This window comes from Arachis ipaensis, chromosome B2 (assembly GCF_059453495.1).
Source record: "Arachis ipaensis isolate K30076 ecotype BB chromosome B2, ASM5945349v1, whole genome shotgun sequence".
In the NCBI taxonomy this organism is placed as follows: Eukaryota; Viridiplantae; Streptophyta; class Magnoliopsida; order Fabales; family Fabaceae; genus Arachis; species Arachis ipaensis.
In genome coordinates, this window is record NC_142437.1 from 28,851,683 (window position 1) to 28,871,002 (window position 19,320).

At 38.0% G+C, this 19,320-nt stretch overlaps 1 non-coding gene across 1 annotated transcript; it reads left to right on the forward strand.

The window, feature by feature from the left end:
- The first annotated feature begins 4,796 nt into the window (after nucleotides 1-4,796).
- LOC148573431 (small nucleolar RNA R71) lies at nucleotides 4,797-4,904 on the forward strand. Its single transcript, XR_015906523.1, has one exon. It is a non-coding gene; the product is annotated as a small nucleolar RNA R71 (small nucleolar RNA).
- Nucleotides 4,905-19,320: the final 14,416 nt, after the last annotated feature.

Below are 19,320 nucleotides of genomic sequence, written 5' to 3' on the forward strand. Positions count from 1 at the left end.
GAGGAACAGCAGAGCTCCACACCTTAATCTATGGTGTGTAGAAATTCTACCGTTGAAAATACATACGTGATGAAGGTTCAGGTATAGCCGAATGGCCAGCCCCCAAACGTGATCTAAAGATGAAACTAAAGATGTAAATACAATAGTAAAAAGTCCTATTTATGCTAAACTAGTTACTAGGGTTTACAGAGATAAGTAAATGATGCAGAAATCTACTTCTGGGGCCCACTTGGTGTGTGCTTGGGCTGAGCATTGAGCTTTACACGTGTAGAGGCTTCTCTTGGATTTGAACGCCAGTTTGTAACCTGTTTCTGGCGTTTAACTCCACTTTGCAACCTGTTTCTGGCGTTTAACTCTAGAATGCAGCATGGAACTGGCGTTGAACGCCAGTTTGCGTCATCTAAACTTGGGCAAAGTATGGACTATTATATATTGCTGGAAATCCCTGGATGTCTAATTTCCAACGCAATTGAGAGTGCTCCATTTGGAGTTCTGTAGCTCTAGAAAATCCACTTTGAGTGCAGGGGGGTCAGAATCCAACAGCATCTGCAGTCCTTCTTCAACCTCTGAATATGATTTTTGCTTAAGTCCCTCAATTTCAGCCAGAAATTACCTGAAATCACAAAAAAATACAGAAACTCATAGTAAAGTCCAGAAATATGAATTTTATTTAAAAACTAATAAAAATACACTAAAAACTAGCTAAATCATACTAAAAACTATGTAAAAATAATGCCAAAAAGCGTATAAATTATCCGCTCATCACAACACTAAACTTAAATTGTTGCTTGTCCCCAAGCAACTGAAAATCAAATAGGATAAAAAGAAGATAATATACTATAAATTTCAAAAATATCAATGAAACTTAGCTCCAATCAGATGAGCGGGACTTGTAGCTTTTTGCTTCTTGAATAGTTTTAGCATCTCACTTTATCCATTGAAGTTCAGAATGATTGGCATCTATAGGAACTCAGAGTTCAGATAGTGTTATTGATTCTCCTAGTTCAGTATGTTGATTCTTGAACACAGCTACTTTATGAGTCTTGGCCGTGGCCCTAAGCACTTTATTTTCCAGTATTACCACCGGATACATAAATGCCACAGACACATAATTGGGTGAACCTATTCAGATTGTGACTCAGCTTTGCTAAAGTCCCTAATTAGAGGTGTCCAGGGTTCTTAAGCACACTCTTCTTTTTTTTTTTTGCTTTGGACCTTGACTTTAACCGCTCAGTCTCAAGTTTTCACTTGACACCTTCACGCCACAAGCACATGGTTAGGGACAGCTTGGTTTAGCCGCTTAGGCCAGATTTTATTCCTTTAGGCCCTCCTATCCACTGATGCTCAAAATCTTGGATCCTTTTTTTATTACCCTTGCCTTTTGGTTTTAAGGGCTATTGGCTTTTTGCTTTTGCCTTTTAGTTTAAAGAGCTTTTGGCTTTTTCTGCTTGCTTTTTCTTTTTTCTTTTTTTCTTTTTTTCTTTTTTTCTTTCTTTTTCTTTTTCGCCATTTTTCTTTTCCCTTTTTTTTTTCCGCAAGCTTTCTGTATTCACTGCTTTTTCTTGCTTCAAGAATCAATTTTATGATTTTTTAGATTATCAAATAACATTTCTCCTTTTTCCTTATTCTTCAAGAGCCAACATATTTAACATTCATAAACAACAACTTCAAAAGACATATGCACTGTTCCAGCATTCATTCAGAAAACAAAAAGTATTATCACCACATCAAAATAATTAAACTAGTTTCAAGGATGAATTTGAAACCCTGTACTTCTTGTTCTTTTGTTTTTAAAACAGTTTTCATTTAAGAGAGGTGATGGATTCATAGGACATTCATAGCTTTAAGACATAGACACTTAAACACTAATGATCATATAGTAAAGACACAAACATCAATAAAACATGAGGCTCAAAAATCGAAAAATAGTAAAATAAATAGACAAGGAGATTAAGGAATGAGTCCACCTTAGTGAGGGTGGCATCTTCCTCTTCTTGAAGAACCAATGGTGCTTTTGAGCTCCTCTATGTCTCTTCCTTGTCTTTGTTGCTCCTCCCTCATAGCTCTTTGATCTTCTCTAATTTCATGAAGGATGATGAAATGCTCTTGGTGCTCTACCCTTAGTTTTTCCATATTGGAACTTAATTCTCCTAGGGAGGTGTTGATTTGCTCCCAATAGTTTTATGGAGGAAAGTGCATCCCTTGAGGCATCTCAGGGATTTCATGGTGGGGGATTTCCTCATGCTCTTGTTGAGGTCCATGATCTCTTGTTTTCTCCATCCTTTTCTTAGTGATGGGCTTATCCTCTTCAATGAGAATGTCTCTGGCCTTAGGTGCCCTAGATGGTTATGGAAAAACAAAAAGAAATGCTTTTATCACACCAAACTTAGAAGGTTTGCTCGTCCTCGAGCAAAAGAAGAAAGAAAGGATGAGAAGAAGAAGAGATGGAGGAGATGGAGGTGTGTGAATGGTTTGGCCACTGGGGGTTTAAGGTAGTTATGATGTGTGAAAAGGAAGGAGTGATGGTTTGAATTTGAGTGGGTGGGTGTAGGTGGGTGTATGATGGTTTTGGAGGGGAATTGGAGGTGATTGGTGGAGGTTATTTTGGGGAAGAGAGTTATGAAAAGGTGTGAAGAGGAGAAAAAAAGTGGTGGGGATCCTATGGGGTTCACAGATCCTGTGGGGTCCACAGATCAAGTGGGGTCAAGGACTTAACATCCCTGCTCCAATTAGGCGTGTAAAACGCCCTTGTTGTGCAATCCTGGCATTTAACGCCAGACTGCTGCTTGTTTCTGGCGTTAAACGCCCAAATATAGCCTGTTTCTGGCGTTTAACGCCAGGCAGATGCTTGTTTCTGGCGTTAAACGCCAGACAGATGCTTGTTTCTGGCGTTTAAACGCCAGACTGCTCTCCTCCAGGGTGTGTTGTTTTCAATGCTGTTTTTCATTCTGTTTTTAATTTTTCAGTAGTTTTTGTGACTCCACATGATCATCAACTTAAAAAATAAAGTAATAATAAAATAGATATAATTAAATAACATTAGGTTGCCTCCCAACAAGCGCTTCTTTAATGTCAATAGCTTGACAGTGAGCTCTCATGGAGCCTCACAGATAATCAGAGCAAGATTGGAACCTCCCAACACCAAAATTAGAGTTTGAATGTGGGGGTTCAACACCAAACTTAGAGTTTGGTTGTGGCCTCCCAACACCAAACTTAAAGTTTGACTGTGGGGGCTTTTGTTGACTCTACAGTGAGAGAAGCTTTTCATGCTTCCTCTCCATGGTTACAGAAGGAGATCCTTGAGTTTGAAACACAAGGTTGTCCTCATTCAGTTGAAGGACTAACTCTCCTCTGTCCACATCAATCACAACTCTTGCTGTGGCTAGGAAGGGTCTTCCAAGGATTATGGATTCATCCTCATCCTTCCCTGTGTCTAGGATTATGAAATCAGCAGGGATGTAAAGGCCTTCAACCTTTACTAACACGTCCTCTACCTGTCCATAAGCCTGTTTTCTTGAGTTGTCTGCCATCTCTAATGAGATTCTGGCAGCTTGCACCTCAAAGATTCTCAGTTTCTCCATTACAAATAGTGGCATGAGGTTTATCCCTGACCCAAGGTCACATAGAGCCTTCTCAAAGGTCATGGTGCCTATGGTACAAGGTATTAAGAACGTTCCAGGATCCTGTTTCTTCTGAAGCAATGTCAGTTGATCCAGATTACTCAGTTCATTGGTGAGCAAGGGAGGTTCATCTTCCCAAGTCTCATTACCAAATAATTTGGCATTCAACTTCATGATTGCACCAAGGTACTTGGCAACTTGCTCTTCAGTAACATCTTCATTCTCTTCAGAAGAAGAATACTCATCAGAGCTCATGAATGGCATAAGGAGGTTCAATAGAATCTCTATGGTCTCTAGATGAGCCTCAGATTCCTTTGGTTCCTCAGAGGAAAACTCCTTATTGATCATTGGACGTCCCAGGAGGTCTTCCTCACTAGGATTCACGTTCTCCTCCTCCCTTGTAGGTTCGGCCATGATGATTAAATCAATGGCTTTGCACTCTCTCTTTGGATTTTCTTCTGTATTGCTTGGGAGAGTACTAGGAGGAGTTTCAGTGACTCTTTTACTCAGCTGGCCCACTTGTGCCTCCAAATTTCTAATGAAGGACCTTGTTTCATTCATGAAACTTAAAGTGGCCTTAGATAGATCAGAGACTATATTTGCTAAGTTAGATGGATTCTGCTCAGAATTCTCTGTCTGTTGCTGAGTGGATGATGGAAAAGGCTTGCTATTGCTAAACCTGTTTCTTCCACCATTATTAAAGCCTTATTGAGACTTTTGTTGATCCTTCCATGAGAAATTTGGATGATTTCTCCATGAGGGATTATAGGTGTTTCCATAGGGTTCACCCATGTAATTTACCTCTGCTATTGCAGGGTTCTCAGGATCATAAGCTTCTTCTTCAAAAGATGCCTCTTTAGTACTGTTGGATGATTCCTTCAATCCATTCAGACTCTGAGAGATCATATTAACTTTCTGAGTCAATATTTTATTCTGAGCCAATATGGCATTCAGAGTATCAATTTCAAGAACTCCCTTCTTCATAGGCGTCCCATTACTCACAGGATTCCTTTCAGAAGTATACATGAACTGGTTATTTGCAACCATGTCAATGAGTTCTTGAGCTTCTGCAGGCGTTTTCTTTAGGTGAATGGATCCACCTGCAGAATGGTCCAATGACATTTTAGATAATTCAAAAAGACCATCATAGAATATATCCAGGATGGTCCATTCTGAAAGCATGTCAGAAGGACACTTTTTGGTCAGTTCCTTGTATCTCTCCCAAGCTTCATAGAGGGATTCACCTTCCTTCTGTTTGAAGGTCTGAACATCCACTCTAAGCTTACTAAGCTTTTGAGGAGGAAAGAACTTGGCTAAGAAAGCCGTGACCAGCTTATCCCAAGAGTTCATGCTATCTTTAGGTTGAGAGTCCAACCATACTCTAGCTCTGTCTCTTACAGCAAACGGGAAAAGCATAAGCCTGCAGACCTTGGGATCAACCCCATTGGTCTTAACAGTATCACAGATCTGCAAGAATTCAGTTAAGAACTGAAAAGGGTCTTCAGATGGAAGTCCATGAAACTTGCAGTTCTGTTGCATCAGAGAAACTAATTGAAGTTTAAGGTCAAAGTTGTTTGCTCCAATGGCAGGGATTGAGATGCTTCTTCCATGTAAATTAGAATTTTGTGCAGTAAAGTCACCAAGCATCTTCCTTGCATTGTTATTATTTTCAGCTATGTCTCCTTCTTTTTCAAAAATTTCTGTCAGATTTTCTCCAGAGAGTTGTGCTTTAGCTTCCCTAAGCTTCCTCTTTAGAGTCCTTTCAGGTTCAGGATCAGCTTCAATAAGAATGTTCTTATCCTTGTTCCTGCTCATGTGAAAAAGAAGAGAACAGAAAATAGGGAATCATCTATGTCACAGTATAGAGATTCCTTTATGTCAGTAGAAGAAGATAGGAATAGAAAGATGAGAATCCAAACACAAGGGTGAGGAGTGGGTTCGAATTTTTAGATGAAGAGGAGTGTTAGTAAATAAATAAATAATTAGAAGGAGGTGAGAGAGAAGAATTTTCGAAAATTAAATAAATTAAAATAAAAATATTTTTGTTTTTAATTTGAAATTAAAATAAAATTCGTTAGAAAAGAAATAAAATTAAAATTAAAAATTAAATTATTAGTTAATTAAAAAGGAATTTTGAAAAAGAGGAAGGTGATTTTCAAAAATTAGAGAGAATTAGTTAGGTTGTTTTGAAAAAGATATGATTGAAACAAAAAGATAGGATTGATTGAAAAAAGATTTGAAAATCAATTTAAAAAGATAAAAGGTTAGAGAAGATTTTGAAATTGATTTTGAAAAAGATATGATTGAAATATATGATTGAAAATTTTAATTTGAAAAAGATTTGAAAAGAAAATTATACAGATTTGATTTTTGAAGTTAAAGTTGATTACTTGACTAATAAGAAACTAAAAGATATGATTTTAAAATTTAAAGATTGAACCTTTCTTAATAGGCAAGTAACAACTTGAAAAATTTTTGAATCAAAACATTAAATGCTAGTAGTAATTTCGAAAATTATAAAATAAAATAAGAAAAAGATTTTGAAAATTAATTTGAATATTTTCGAAAACATTAAAAGAAAAATGAAAAAGATTTCGAAAAATTTTAGAAAGGAATTCGAAAATATTAAAAGAAAATTGGAAAAGATTTTATTTTTGAAAAAGATTTGAAAAAGATAGAATTTTTAAATAGAAAATTTGATTTGACTCATAAGAAATAACAAGATTTTAAAAATTTTTGAAAAAGTCAACTCAAATTTTTGAATTTGATGAGAAGAAAAAGGGTAAGGTATTTTTTTGATTTTTGAATTTTTAATGATGAAAGAGAAAAACAACAAAAAGACTCAAAACATGAAGATTATGAATCAAAACACATGATGCATGCAAGAACACTATGAATGTCAAAATGAACACCAAGAACACTTTGAAGATCAAGATGAACATCAAGACTTATTTTTGAAAATTTTCAAGAAAAGAAAAACATGCAAGACACCAAACTTAAAGATTTTTAATTTTTAGACACTAACAAATTAAAAATGCATATGAAAAACAAGAAAAGACACAAAACAAGAAATTTTAAAGATCAAACAAGAAGACTTACCAAGAACAACTTGAAGATCATGAAGAATGCAATGCATGAATTTTCGAAAATGCAAGAAAAATAACAACATGCAATTTGACACCAAACTTAAAAATTGACACTAGACTCAAACAAGAAACATAAAATTTTTGGTTTTTATGATTTTATTAATTTTTTTGGATTTTTCGAAAATTAATTTGAAAAAGAAAAATAAGGATTTCAAATTTTTTTTTATAAGAATTCCAAGAATCTACAATGTTAGTCTAAAGCTTCGGTCCAGGAATTAGACATGGCTCACTAGCCAGCCAAGCTTTCAGTGAAAGCTCCGGTCCAAAACACTAGACATGGCCAATGGCCAGCCAAGTTTCAGCAGATACAAATCAGACATACAACAGCTGATACTTCATCCAACATCATATGCTGATAAGTGGAAGCCTCGGTCCAAATGAATTAGACATGGCTTTACAGCCAGCCAGGCTTCAACGTGCTTCATGAAACTCTAGAATTCATTCTTAAAAATTCTGAAAAACATAGAAAATTTTTTTTTTGAAAATTTTTTCGAAAATAGAAATAAAAATAAAAATAAAAAGCTTAAAATTAAAATAAAATTACCTAATCTGAGCAACAAGATGAACCGTCAGTTGTCCAAACTCGAACAATCCCCAGCAATGGCGCCAAAAACTTGGTGCATGAAATCGTGATCGTTCATTCCTTGGTAACGGCGCTAAAAACTTAATACGCACGTTCATAATTTTAGTTCTTTTTCACAATTTCGATACAACTAACCAGCAAGTGTACTGGGTCGTCCAAGTAATAAACCTTACGTGAGTAAGGGTCGATCCCACGGAGATTGTTGGCTTGAAGCAAGCTATGGTCACCTTGTAAATCTCAGTCAGGCGGATTCGGAAGGTTATAGAGTTTTAATAATTAAAAGATAAATAAAACATAAACTAGGATAGAGATACTTATGTAATTCATTGGTGAGAATTTCAGATAAGCGTATAGAGATGCTTTCGTTCCTCTGAACCTCTGCTTTCCTGCTGTCTTCATCCAATCATTCCTACTCCTTTTCTATGGCAAGCTGTATGTTAGGCATCACCGTTGTCAATGGCTACATCCTGTCCTCTCAGTGAAAATGGTCCAATGCGCTGTCACTGCATGGCTAATCATCTGTCGGTTCTCGATCATACTTGAATAGGATCCATTGATCCTTTTGCGTCTGTCACTACGCCCAGCACTCGCGAGTTTGAAGCTCGTCGCAGCCATCCCTTCCCAGATCCTACTCGAAATACCACAGACAAGGTTTAGACTTTCTGGATCTCAGGAATGGCCACCCATGGGTTCTAACTTATACCACGAAGACTCTAATATCTCGGACTCGGTCCCCTGTATTAGATATCTAAGAAATACTCATTCTGTCTAAGGTAGAATGAAAATGGTTGTCAGGCATGCGTTCATGGATTGGGAATGATGATGACTATCACGATCATCACATTCATATTGAGGTGTGAATGAATATCTTAGAATCGAAATAAGCTTGAATTGAATAGAAAAACAATAGTACTTTGTATTAATTCATGAGGAACAGCAGAGCTCCACACCTTAATCTATGGTGTGTAGAAACTCTACCATTGAAAATATATACGTGATGAAGGTTCAGGCATGGCCGAATGGCCAGCCCCTAAACGTGATCTAAAGATGAAACTAAAGATGTAAATACAATAGTAAAAAGTCCTATTTATGCTAAACTAGTTACTAGGGTTTACAGAGATAAGTAAATGATGCAGAAATCCACTTCCGGGGCCTACATGGTGTGTGCTTGGGCTGAGCATTGAGCTTTACACGTGTAGAGGCTTCTCTTGGAGTTGAATGCCAGTTTGTAACCTGTTTCTGGCGTTTAACTCCACTTTGCAACCTGTTTCTGGCGTTTAACTTCAGAATGCAGCATGAAACTGGCGTGGAATGCCAGTTTGCATCATCTAAACTTGGGAAAAGTATGGACTATTACATATTGGTGGAAAGCCCTGGATGTCTAATTTCCAACGCAATTGAGAGCGCTCCATTTGGAGTTTTGTAGCTCCAGAAAATCCACTTTGAGTGCAGGAAGGTCAGAATCCAACAACATCTGCAGTCCTTCTTCAACCTCTGAATCTGATTTTTGCTCAAGTCCCTCAATTTCAGCCAGAAATTACCTAAAATCACAGAAAAACACACAAACTCATAGTAAAGTCCAGAAATATGAATTTTATTTAAAAAAAATAAAAATACACTAAAAATTAGCTAAATCATACTAAAAACTATGTAAAAACAATGCCAAAAAGCGTATAAATTATCTGCTCATCAGCATGTATCCACATGTTGATACCGAAACGAATACCGAGAAGATGTGGAAGAAATTGAAGGAGTTATCTGAGAAGAAGAATGTGCAAAACAAAGCATTCTTGATTAGGAAGCTTGTCAATATGGAGTATATTGAGCGTAAATCAATGCCGGAGAACTTGAGCATTTTTTAGGAGACGCTGAATTAACTGACAAATAATAAAATCACTTTGAATGATGAGTTGCAAGGCTTGTTGTTGTTGAGCTCTTTGCCTGATAGTTAGAAAGTTCTGGTTGTGACACTGACTAACTCAGCTCCAAATATCAGTGTCATATACGTGTTGGTCACTTGAGCGAGAAAGGACTAAGCGTCTTAGCCAAGAAGCACTCACTTCCAGTGAAAGGTACAACTTTAAATACTTGTACTCATTGTTTTGTTAGAAAGCATGCTAGAGTATCATTTCATAGCTCTAGACCTCATAGGAGACCACATGTTCTAGATTTAGTTCACACTGATGTTTGCACTATGGATGCTAAGACACTTGGTGGTGCATCATACTTTGTTACTTTTGTTGATGATTATTCTCAAAAAGTGTGGACTTTTGTTTTGAAATCTAAAGACCAGGTGCTCGGTATCTTCAAACACTTTCATGCAAGTGTTGAAAGAGAAATAGGAAGGAAACTAAAATGTGTTCGAGCAGATAATGGTGGTGAATACAGGGGTCCATTTGAAGGGTATTGTAAAGGACATTGGATCAAACTTGAGAAGATAGTTCCTAAGACTCCTCAATATAATGGAGTTGCAGAGAGAATGAATCGCACTATCAATGATAGAGTCAGGTGTATGCTCTCTCATGCAAAGTTGCCTAAATCCTTTTGGGGTGAAGCAATGAGGATTGTGGTAGATTTAATCAACCTTTCTCCTTTAATTCCACTAAATGGTGATGTTCCAGATAAAGTTTGGAGATGGAAAGATGTCTCCTATAGTCATTTGTGAGTATTCAGCTGCAGGGCTTTTATTCACATTCCAAGAGATGAAAGGTCCAAACTTAATGGAAAGTCAAAGTAGTGTATCTTCTTGGGTTATGGTCACGAAGACTTTGGTTACTGATTATAGGATCCGATGAGAAAGAAAGTATTTAGAAGCCAATATGTGATTTTTCTTGAAGACCAAACTATTGAAGACATTGAGAAGATAGATAAGCCAACAATAACTGTTAGACGTGCTACTGATGATGAACCTGGCCCTTTCACTAGTCTTCTTGTTGATGGCGAGATGTACAAGCTGATAATAATGGTGATGATTTGCATGATAAACTTACACCTCAACCTGAGGTGCCAGATGCAGAAGTTTCACCATATGTTAAAGTTCTACCTAAACCACCAATTGAGCTTGAATTGAGAAGATCTACTAGAGAGCGTTATCCCTCTCAGAAATGCTCTCTTCATGAGTATGTGATGAGCACTGAGACTAGGAAGCCAGAGAGATACCAAGAAGCTATGTCTGATGAGAATAAAGAGATTGGTTGAAGGCCATGCAAAAAGAAATGAAATCCTTGCATGAGAATCATATGTTTGAATTGGTGATGCTACCAAAGGGTAAGAGAGCATTCAAGAATAAATGGGTATTCAAATTGAAAGCATATAAAAATGTCTCACGGTCAAGGTACAAAACTTGATTGGTTGTTGAAGGCTTGGAGGAAAAGAAAGGTATTGATTTTGAGGAGATTTTCTCTTCAGTTGTGAAGATGTACTCTATTCAAGTTGTGCTTGGATTAGCAGCTAACTTGAATTTAGAGGTTGAGCAGCGTGATGTGAAGACTGCATTCTTTCACAGTGACATAGATAAATAAATTTATATGGAGCAACCAAAGGGTTTCGAGGTTAAAAGAAAGGAGCACCTTGTATGCAAGTTGAAGAAGAGCTTATATGGGTTAAAGCAAGTGCCAAGGCAGTGGTACACGAAGTTTGATTCCTTCATGGAAGGTCATGGGTGACTTTTCTGATCATTGTGTGTATGTTAAGAAATTCTCTGATGGTGATTTTATAATTCTCTTGCTTTATGTTGATAACATGTTGATTGTTGGTCATGACACTAAGAGATTGAAAGCCTTAAGAAATACTTAAACAGATCCTTTACTATGAAGGATTTGGATCTTGCAAAGAAAATCCTTGGCATGAGTATCACTCGTGACACGAAGAATGGAAAACTATGGTTTTCACAGTAGAAGTATATTGAGAAAGTTTTAGAGAGGTTTAGTATGAGTAATTCAAAACCTGTTAGTACTCCACTTGCTAGTCATTTCAAGTTGAGTTCGTGGCAATGTCCTACAAGTGAAAAAAAATCAGAAATGAAGAATATTCCATATACATTTGCGGTTGGCAGTTTGATGTATGCTATGGTTTGCACCATGCCGGATATTGCTCATGCTGTTGGAGTAGTTAGTCGGTTTCTCTCTAATCCTGGCAAGGAATACTGGCAAGCAGTGAAGTAGATTTTCAGATACCTTAATGGTACTTTCAAAGTTTGTTTATGCTTTGGGAGTGGCCATCCTATGTTAGATGGTTACATAGATGTGGATATGGCTGGGGATCTTTATTCAAGGAAGTCTACTTTTGGTTATATAATGACTTTTGCACGGGGAGCTGTGTCGTGGCAATCTCGACTTCTGAAATGTGTCGCTTTGTCCACTACAAAGGCAGAATACATTGCTATTGTTGAAACTTCTAAGGAACTCTTGTGGAGGAAGAAATTTCTACAAGAGTTAGGTATCAATCAAAAGAAGTTTGTGTTATTTTGTGATAGTCAAAGTGTTATCCATCTCAGTAAGAATCTGACGTTTCATTCCAGATCGAAGCACATAGAGGTGAGGTATCATTGGATACGTCAAGTGTTTGAGATGAAGTCATATGCACTTGAGAAGATCCATACGGATGATAATAGTTCAGATATGATGACTAAGAATTTATCTGCAGTGAAGTTTGATTCCTGCAAAGAGAAGGCGGACTTGGTGGAGCAGCCTATCCCCACTTGAGTTGGTGAGGGAGAGATTTGTTGGTGGGTCCCCAACTAAGTAGAGCCCACAAGTTAAAAATAAATAAAATAAAAAAGTGGCTTTTATGCCACAGTGAGAGAGAGAAGCTTCATTCGTTTTTGAATGAAAGCAAATGAAGCAGAGAGCTTCGACAAAAAGAAGAAGAAAAATTGGGAGAAAATAGCATGCCATTTTGATTTGATTAAACCAATAAACTTGTTTCATTTCTTATGAAATTTTAGTATGTTATTGCTAGTGTAGAGATGAATATTAGGATATAACTTTCTAGTTGTATTGTCTTTTCTTTTGTCTGATTTGAAATACCCACTTTGTGGAGGATTTATATTAATTCCATCAGTTTTGATTATGTATTTTGTTGATTGTTGAGATGCCTTAGTGCCACTAGAAGAACTAATTGTATACCCATTATTTTGATAGTAGAAGATTTTACTAGACTAGGTTTTATGGGTTTTTTGTCCCTCTTTTAGGGGGTTTTTCCAGAATAAAATTCTAGTGTTTGATTATTTAATTTCTGTCATTATATTTGCTGCTTGGAGTATCTTTGGTATTGCCTATTTAATCGCATAGGTTGTGGAAAAATTATTTTTGGTGCTTCTGCTATTAGACAGGTTCTTATTGAACCTCAAGATTCATAAAATGTGAGTTACTTGAACTCAAATTTCACGACAATGAATCTCAAGTTAGTTGAGCTACGACTACTTTTATATATAGTCACTTAATGACTAATCAAGCTAGGACACTTGGCATAACAAGTAACAGAATCAATTAACTAATTATCAATAGAACAATTAACTAGCTAACAGCATGGTGATTAAGTTTGTTAGTTGTGAGTCAGCGTTGATTAGTTGAGCTAAGCACTGAGGCAAATTCACACATGTAATACTTTTTATAAGAGGTAAATACCAAATCAGTACCCAAAAGATTCTGACGCTGACAAAATGATACCTGATCTTTATTATTAACAAAATGATCCCTGAAAGATTTTAAAATTTGACAAAAGTGACCAGCCTTCAATTGAGTTACCTGGAGTTAAAGTTTAAAGGTGACGTGTCAATTAACAATTTTCATAATTACAAAATTTACCACTTTTAAATTTTATAATTTTAAAAATACCTCAATTTTAATTTTTAAAAAACCTAATTCCCTTTCTGTGAAACTCTCGTCTCTTCTTCTAAATCATTTATCATTTTCAAAAAATCCTAATATCTTTTTTTCTTCACCTTTTTACTGGAGAGACCTCAAGTAAGACAGCTAAAAAGGATATATACATCAAATATTTTATGCAAAATGCTTATGAAAATTGAGAGTGAAGACAAGTTGACAACGAAAATCTGATTTCTTTTGGGGCAGATTAAGAGATTGAATGTGAGTTGAACCACATTATCAAGGCGTCAATTTCCTTGGATGATAATGGTAATGGAAATGCGAATATTGTGAGTGAAGAATTGATGAAGTTTTGTTAGTTTTGCTGCTGCTATTTTTGCTAAAAATTCCTTACTGGATATATATGAAACTGTCTTGATTGACAAAGAAAAAAAAAAGAAGAAGAAGAAACGTTAAAGTGTTGGGACTGAGTCTAAGAGAGATGTCATTTCTTGAATGGTATTTTGTTTAGCTTTGGAAGTGGCAAAGTGGTACGCGGAATCGTGATTACACTTTAATTATGTAAAGTTCATTGCTCTTTCTTTCCCTGGTAATGGCGCTAAAGACATGATGCCAAGACCACGGTTCACAACTCCGTGTAACTGACCAGCAAGTGCACTGGGTCGTCCAAGTAATACCTTACGTGAGTAAGGGTCGAACCCCACGGAGATTGTTGGTATGAAGCAAGCTATGGTCACCTTGCAAATCTCAGTTAGGCAGATATAAATTGATAAAGGTGTTTTCGAATAATAATTAATAGAGTAGGGATAGAAATACTTATGTAATTCATTGGTGAGAATTTCAGATAAGCGAATGGAGATGCTTTCGTTCCTCTGAACCTCTGCTTTCCTGCTATCTTCATCCAGTCAGTCTTACTCCTTTCCATGGCTGGCTTTATGCAAGGGCATCACCGTTGTCAGTGGCTACATCCCCTCCTCTCAGTGAAAAATATGCTCACATGCTCTGTCACAGCACGGCTAATCATCTGTCGGTTCTCGATCATGCTGGAATAGGATTCACCCTCCTTTTGCGTCTGTCACTAACGCCCAGCAATCGCGAGTTTGAAGCTCGTCACAGTCATTCAATCATTGAATCCTACTCGGAATACCACAGACAAGGTTTAGACTTTCCGGATTCTCTTGAATGCCGCCATCATTCTAGCTTACGCCACGAAGATTCCGGTTAAGAGATCTAAGAGATATTCATTCTAGCTTATTTCATGTAGAACGGAAGTGTTTGTCAGGCACGTGTTCATAAGGGAGAATGGTGATGAGCGTCACACATAATCATCACCTTCATCACGTTCTTGGGCGCGAATGGATATCTTAGAAGCGAAATAAGATGAATTGAATAGAAAACAGTAGTACTTTGCATTAATCTTTGAGGAACAGCAGAGCTCCACACCTTAATCTATGGAATGTAGAAACTCTACCGTTAAAAATACATAAGTGAAGGTCCAGGCATGGCCGAGATGGCCAGCCCCCTAAAACGTGATCAATATTCTCCTAAGATGAACAATGGATTAAAACTGAGACCAAAGATGGTCTAATACAATAGTAAAAGGTCTTATTTATAATAAATTAGTCATTAGGGTTTACAGAAGTAAGTAATTGATGCATAAATCCACTTCCGAGGCTCACTTGGTGTGTGCTTGGGCAGAGCTTGAGTGTTGCACGTGTAGAGGTCCTTCTTAGAGTTGAACGCCGGCTTTTGTGCCAGTTTGGGCGTTCAACTCTGGTTTTGGCTCCTTTTCTGGCGCTGGACGCCAGATTTGGGCAGAGAGCTGGCGTTGAACGCCAGTTTACGTCATCTATTCTTAGCCAAAGTATGGACTATTATATATTTCTGGAAAGCCCTAGATGTCTACTTTCTAACGAAATTGGAAGCGTACCATTTCGAGTTCTGTAGCTCCAGAAAATCCACTTTGAGTGCAGGGAGGTCAGAATCCAACAGCATCAGCAGTCATTCTTCAACCTCTGAATCTGATTTCTGCTCAAGTCCCTCAATTTCAGCCAGAAAATACCTGAAATCACAGAAAAACACAAAAACTCATAGTAAAGTCCAGAAATGTGAATTTAACATAAAAACTAATGAAAACATCCCTAAAAGTAACTAGATCCTACTAAAAATATACTAAAAACAATGTCGAAAAGCGTATAAATTATCCGCTCATCACAACACCAAACTTAAATTGTTGCTTGTCCCCAAGCAACTGAAAATCAAATAGGATAAAAAGAAGAGAATATACTATAAATTCCAAACTATCAATGAAACATAGCTCCAATTAAATGAGCGGGACTTATAGCTTTTTGTCTCTTGAATAGTTTTGGCATCTCACTTTATCCATTGAGGTTCAGAATGATTGGCATCTATAGGAACTCAGAGTTCAGATAGTGTTATTGACTTTCCTAGTTCAGTATGATGATTCTTGAACACAGCTATTTTATGAGTCTTGGCCGTGGCCCTAAGCACTTTGTTTTCCAGTATTGCCACCGGATACATAAATGCCACAGACACATAATTGGGTGAACCTTTTCAGATTGTGACTCAGCTTTGCTAAAGTCCCCAATTAGAGGTGTCCAGGGTTCTTAAGCACACTCTTTTTTTTTTTTTTTGCTTTGGACCTTGACTTTAACCGCTCAGTCTCAAGTTTTCACTTGACACCTACACGCCACAAGCACATGGTTAGGGACAGCTTGGTTTAGCCGCTTAGACCAGGATTTTATTCCTTTAGGCCCTCCTATCCACAGATGCTCAAAGCCTTGGAATCCTTTTTATTGCCCTTGCCTTTTGGTTTTAAGGATTATTGGCTTTTTGCTCTTGCCTCTTGGTTTTAAGAGCTTTTGGCTTTTTCTGCTTGCTTTTTCTTTTTCTTTCTATATATTTTTTTCGCCTATTTTTTTTTTTCTGCAAGCTTTGTTCTTTGCTGCTTTTTCTTGCTTCAAGAATCATTTTTATGATTTTTCAGATTATCAAATAACATGTCTCCTTGTCATCATTCTTTCAAGAGCCAACATATTTAACATTCTTAAACAACAACTTCAAAAGACATATGCACTGTTCAAGTCATACATTCAGAAAACAAGAAGCATTGTCACCACATCAATATAATTAAGCTAAGTTCAAGGATAAATTCAAAACTCATGTACTTCTTGTTCTTTTGAATTAAAACATTTTTCATTTAAGAGAGGTGATGGATTCATAGGACATTCATATCTTTAAGACATAGTTACTAACTACTAATGATCATGTAATGAAGACACAAACATGGATAAGCACAAAACATAGAAAACGAAAAACAGAAAAAATAAGAACAAGGAATGAATCCACCTTAGTGATGGTGGCGTTTCCTTCTTGAGGAACCAATGATGTCCTTGAGCTCTTCTATGTCTCTTCCTTGTCTTTGTTGCTCCTCCCTCATTGCTTTTTGATCTTCTCTTATTTCATGAAGCATGATGGAGTGCTCTTGATGTTCCACCCTTAGTTGTCCCATATTGGAACTTAATTCTCCTAGGGAGGTGTTGATTTGCTCCCAATAATTTTGTGGAGGAAAGTGCATTTGAGGCATCTCCGGGATCCCATGGTGATGAGCTCCATACGCCTCTTGAGCTCCATGAGTGGGCTCTCTTGCTTGCTCCATCTTTTTCTTAGTGATGGGCTTGTCCTCTTTGATGAGGATATCTCCCTCTATGTCAATCCCAGCCGAATTGCATAGGTGGCAAATGAGGTGAGAAAAGGCTAACCTTGTCATGGTGGAGGACTTGTCAGCCACTTTGTAGAGTTCTTGAGGTATAATCTCATGAACTTCCACCTCTTCTCCAATCATGATGCTATGGATCATGATGGCCCGGTCTATAGTAACTTCAGACCGGTTGCTAGTGGGAATGATTGAGCATTGAATGAACTCCAACCATCCTCTAGCTACAGGCTTGAGGTCCAATCTTCTTAGTTGAACCGGCTTGCCTTTGGAGTCAACCTTCCATTGAGCTCCTTCTACACATATGTCCATAAGGACTTGGTCCAACCTTTGATCAAAGTTGACTCTCCTTGTGTAGGGGCGTGCGTTCTCTTCCATGTTTGGCAAGTTGAACGCCAACCTCACATTTTCCGGACTAAAATCTAAGTATTTTTCCCGAACCATTGTAACATAGTTCTTTGGATCCGGGTTCTTACTTTGATCATGGTTCTTAGTGATCCATGCATTGGCATAGAACTCTTGAACCATTAAGATGCCGACTTGTTGGATGGGATTTGTTAGAACTTCCCAACCTCTTCTTTGAATCTCATGTCGGATCTCCGGATACTCATTTCTTTTGAGTTGGAAGGGACCTCAGGGATCACCTTCTTCTTGGCCACAACATCATAGAAGTGGTCTTGATGGGCTTTGGAGATGAACCTTTCCATCTCCCATGACTCGGATGTGGAAGCTTTTGTCTTCCCTTTCCCTCTTCTAGAGGATTCTCCGGTCTTAGATGCCATCAATGGTAATGGAAAAATAAAAAGCTTATGCTTTTACCACACCAAACTTAGAATATTGCTCGCCCTCGAGCAATAAACAAAAGAACAGAAGAAGAAGAAGAAGAAATATGGAGAGGGAGAGGGAGATGTGGTTTTGGCCAAGAAGGGTGTAGAGGGGTGTGTTGTGTGAATTTGATGAAGAATGGAGGGCTTTATATAGGGGAGGGAGGGGGGGAAGGTTTCGGCCATATGGGTGGGTTTGGGTGGGAAATTGGTTTTGAATTTTTGAAGGTAGGTGGAGTTTATGAGGTAGGTTTATGGGGAAGAGTGGATGGATGTGAGTGGTGAGGAGGTGATGGAGAAGAGAGATTGAGGTGATTGGTGAAGGGTTTTTGGGGAAGAGTGTTTATGGGGTTGTGTGAAAGAGAGTGGTGAGAAGAAGTGAGTGGAGGTAGGTGGGGATCCTGTGGGATCCACAGATCCTGAGTGGATCCTGTGGGGTCCACAGATCCTGAGGTGTTCAAGGATTTACATCCCTGCACCCATTAGGCATGTAAAAATGCCTTTGCACACAACTCTGGGCGTTCAGCGCCAGGTTGGTGGCCATTTTGGGCGTTCAATGCCCATTTGTGTGACATTTCTGGCGTTGAACGCCAGAACCATGCCTGTTCTGGCGTTCAGTGCCCAGAAGCTGCCCATTTTGGGCGTTCAGCGCCAGAACCATGCTCTATTCTGGCGCTGAACGCCAAACAGATGCTCCTCCAGGGTGTGATTTTTCTTCTGCTGTTTTTGATTCCGTTTTCAATTTTTATATTTATTTTGTGACTCCACATGATCATGAACCTACAAAGACATATAACTAAGAAAAATATAGTTAGATAAATAAAAATTGGGTTGCCTCCCAACAAGCACTTCTTTAATGTCAATAGCTTGACAGTGGGCTCTCATGGAGCCTCACAGATGTGTAGAGCTTTGTTGAGACTCTCCAACACCAAACTTAGAGTTTGGATATGGGAGTTCAACACCAAACTTAGAGTTTGGTTGTGGCCTCCCAACACCAAACTTAGAGTTTGACTGTGGGGGCTTGGGTTGACTCTGCTTTGAGAGAAGCTTTTTCTGCTTCCTCTCCATGGTTGCAGAGGGAGATCCTTGAGTTTTAAACACAAGGGAGTCCTCATTCCATTGAAGGACTATTTCACCTCTGTCAACATCAATCACAGCTCTTGCTGTGGCCAGGAAAGGTCTTCCTAGGATGATGGATTCATCCTCTTCCTTTCTAGTATCCAGGACTATGAAATCAGCAGGGATGTAAAGGCCTTCAACCTTTACTAATACGTCCTCTACTTGTCCATAAGCCTGTTTTCTTGAACTGTCTGCCATCTCCAATGAGATTTTAGCAGCTTGCACCCCATAGATTCCCAGTTTCTCTATTACAGAGAGGGGCATAAGGTTTATTCCTGAACCAAGGTCACACAGAGCCTTAAAGATCATGGTGCCTATGGTACAAGGTATTATGAACTTTCCAGGATCCTGTCTCTTCTGAGGCAATGTCAGTTGATCCAGATCACTTAGTTCATTGATGAACAAGGAAGGTTCAACTTTCCAAGTATCAATGCCAAATAATTTGGCATTCAGCTTCATGATTG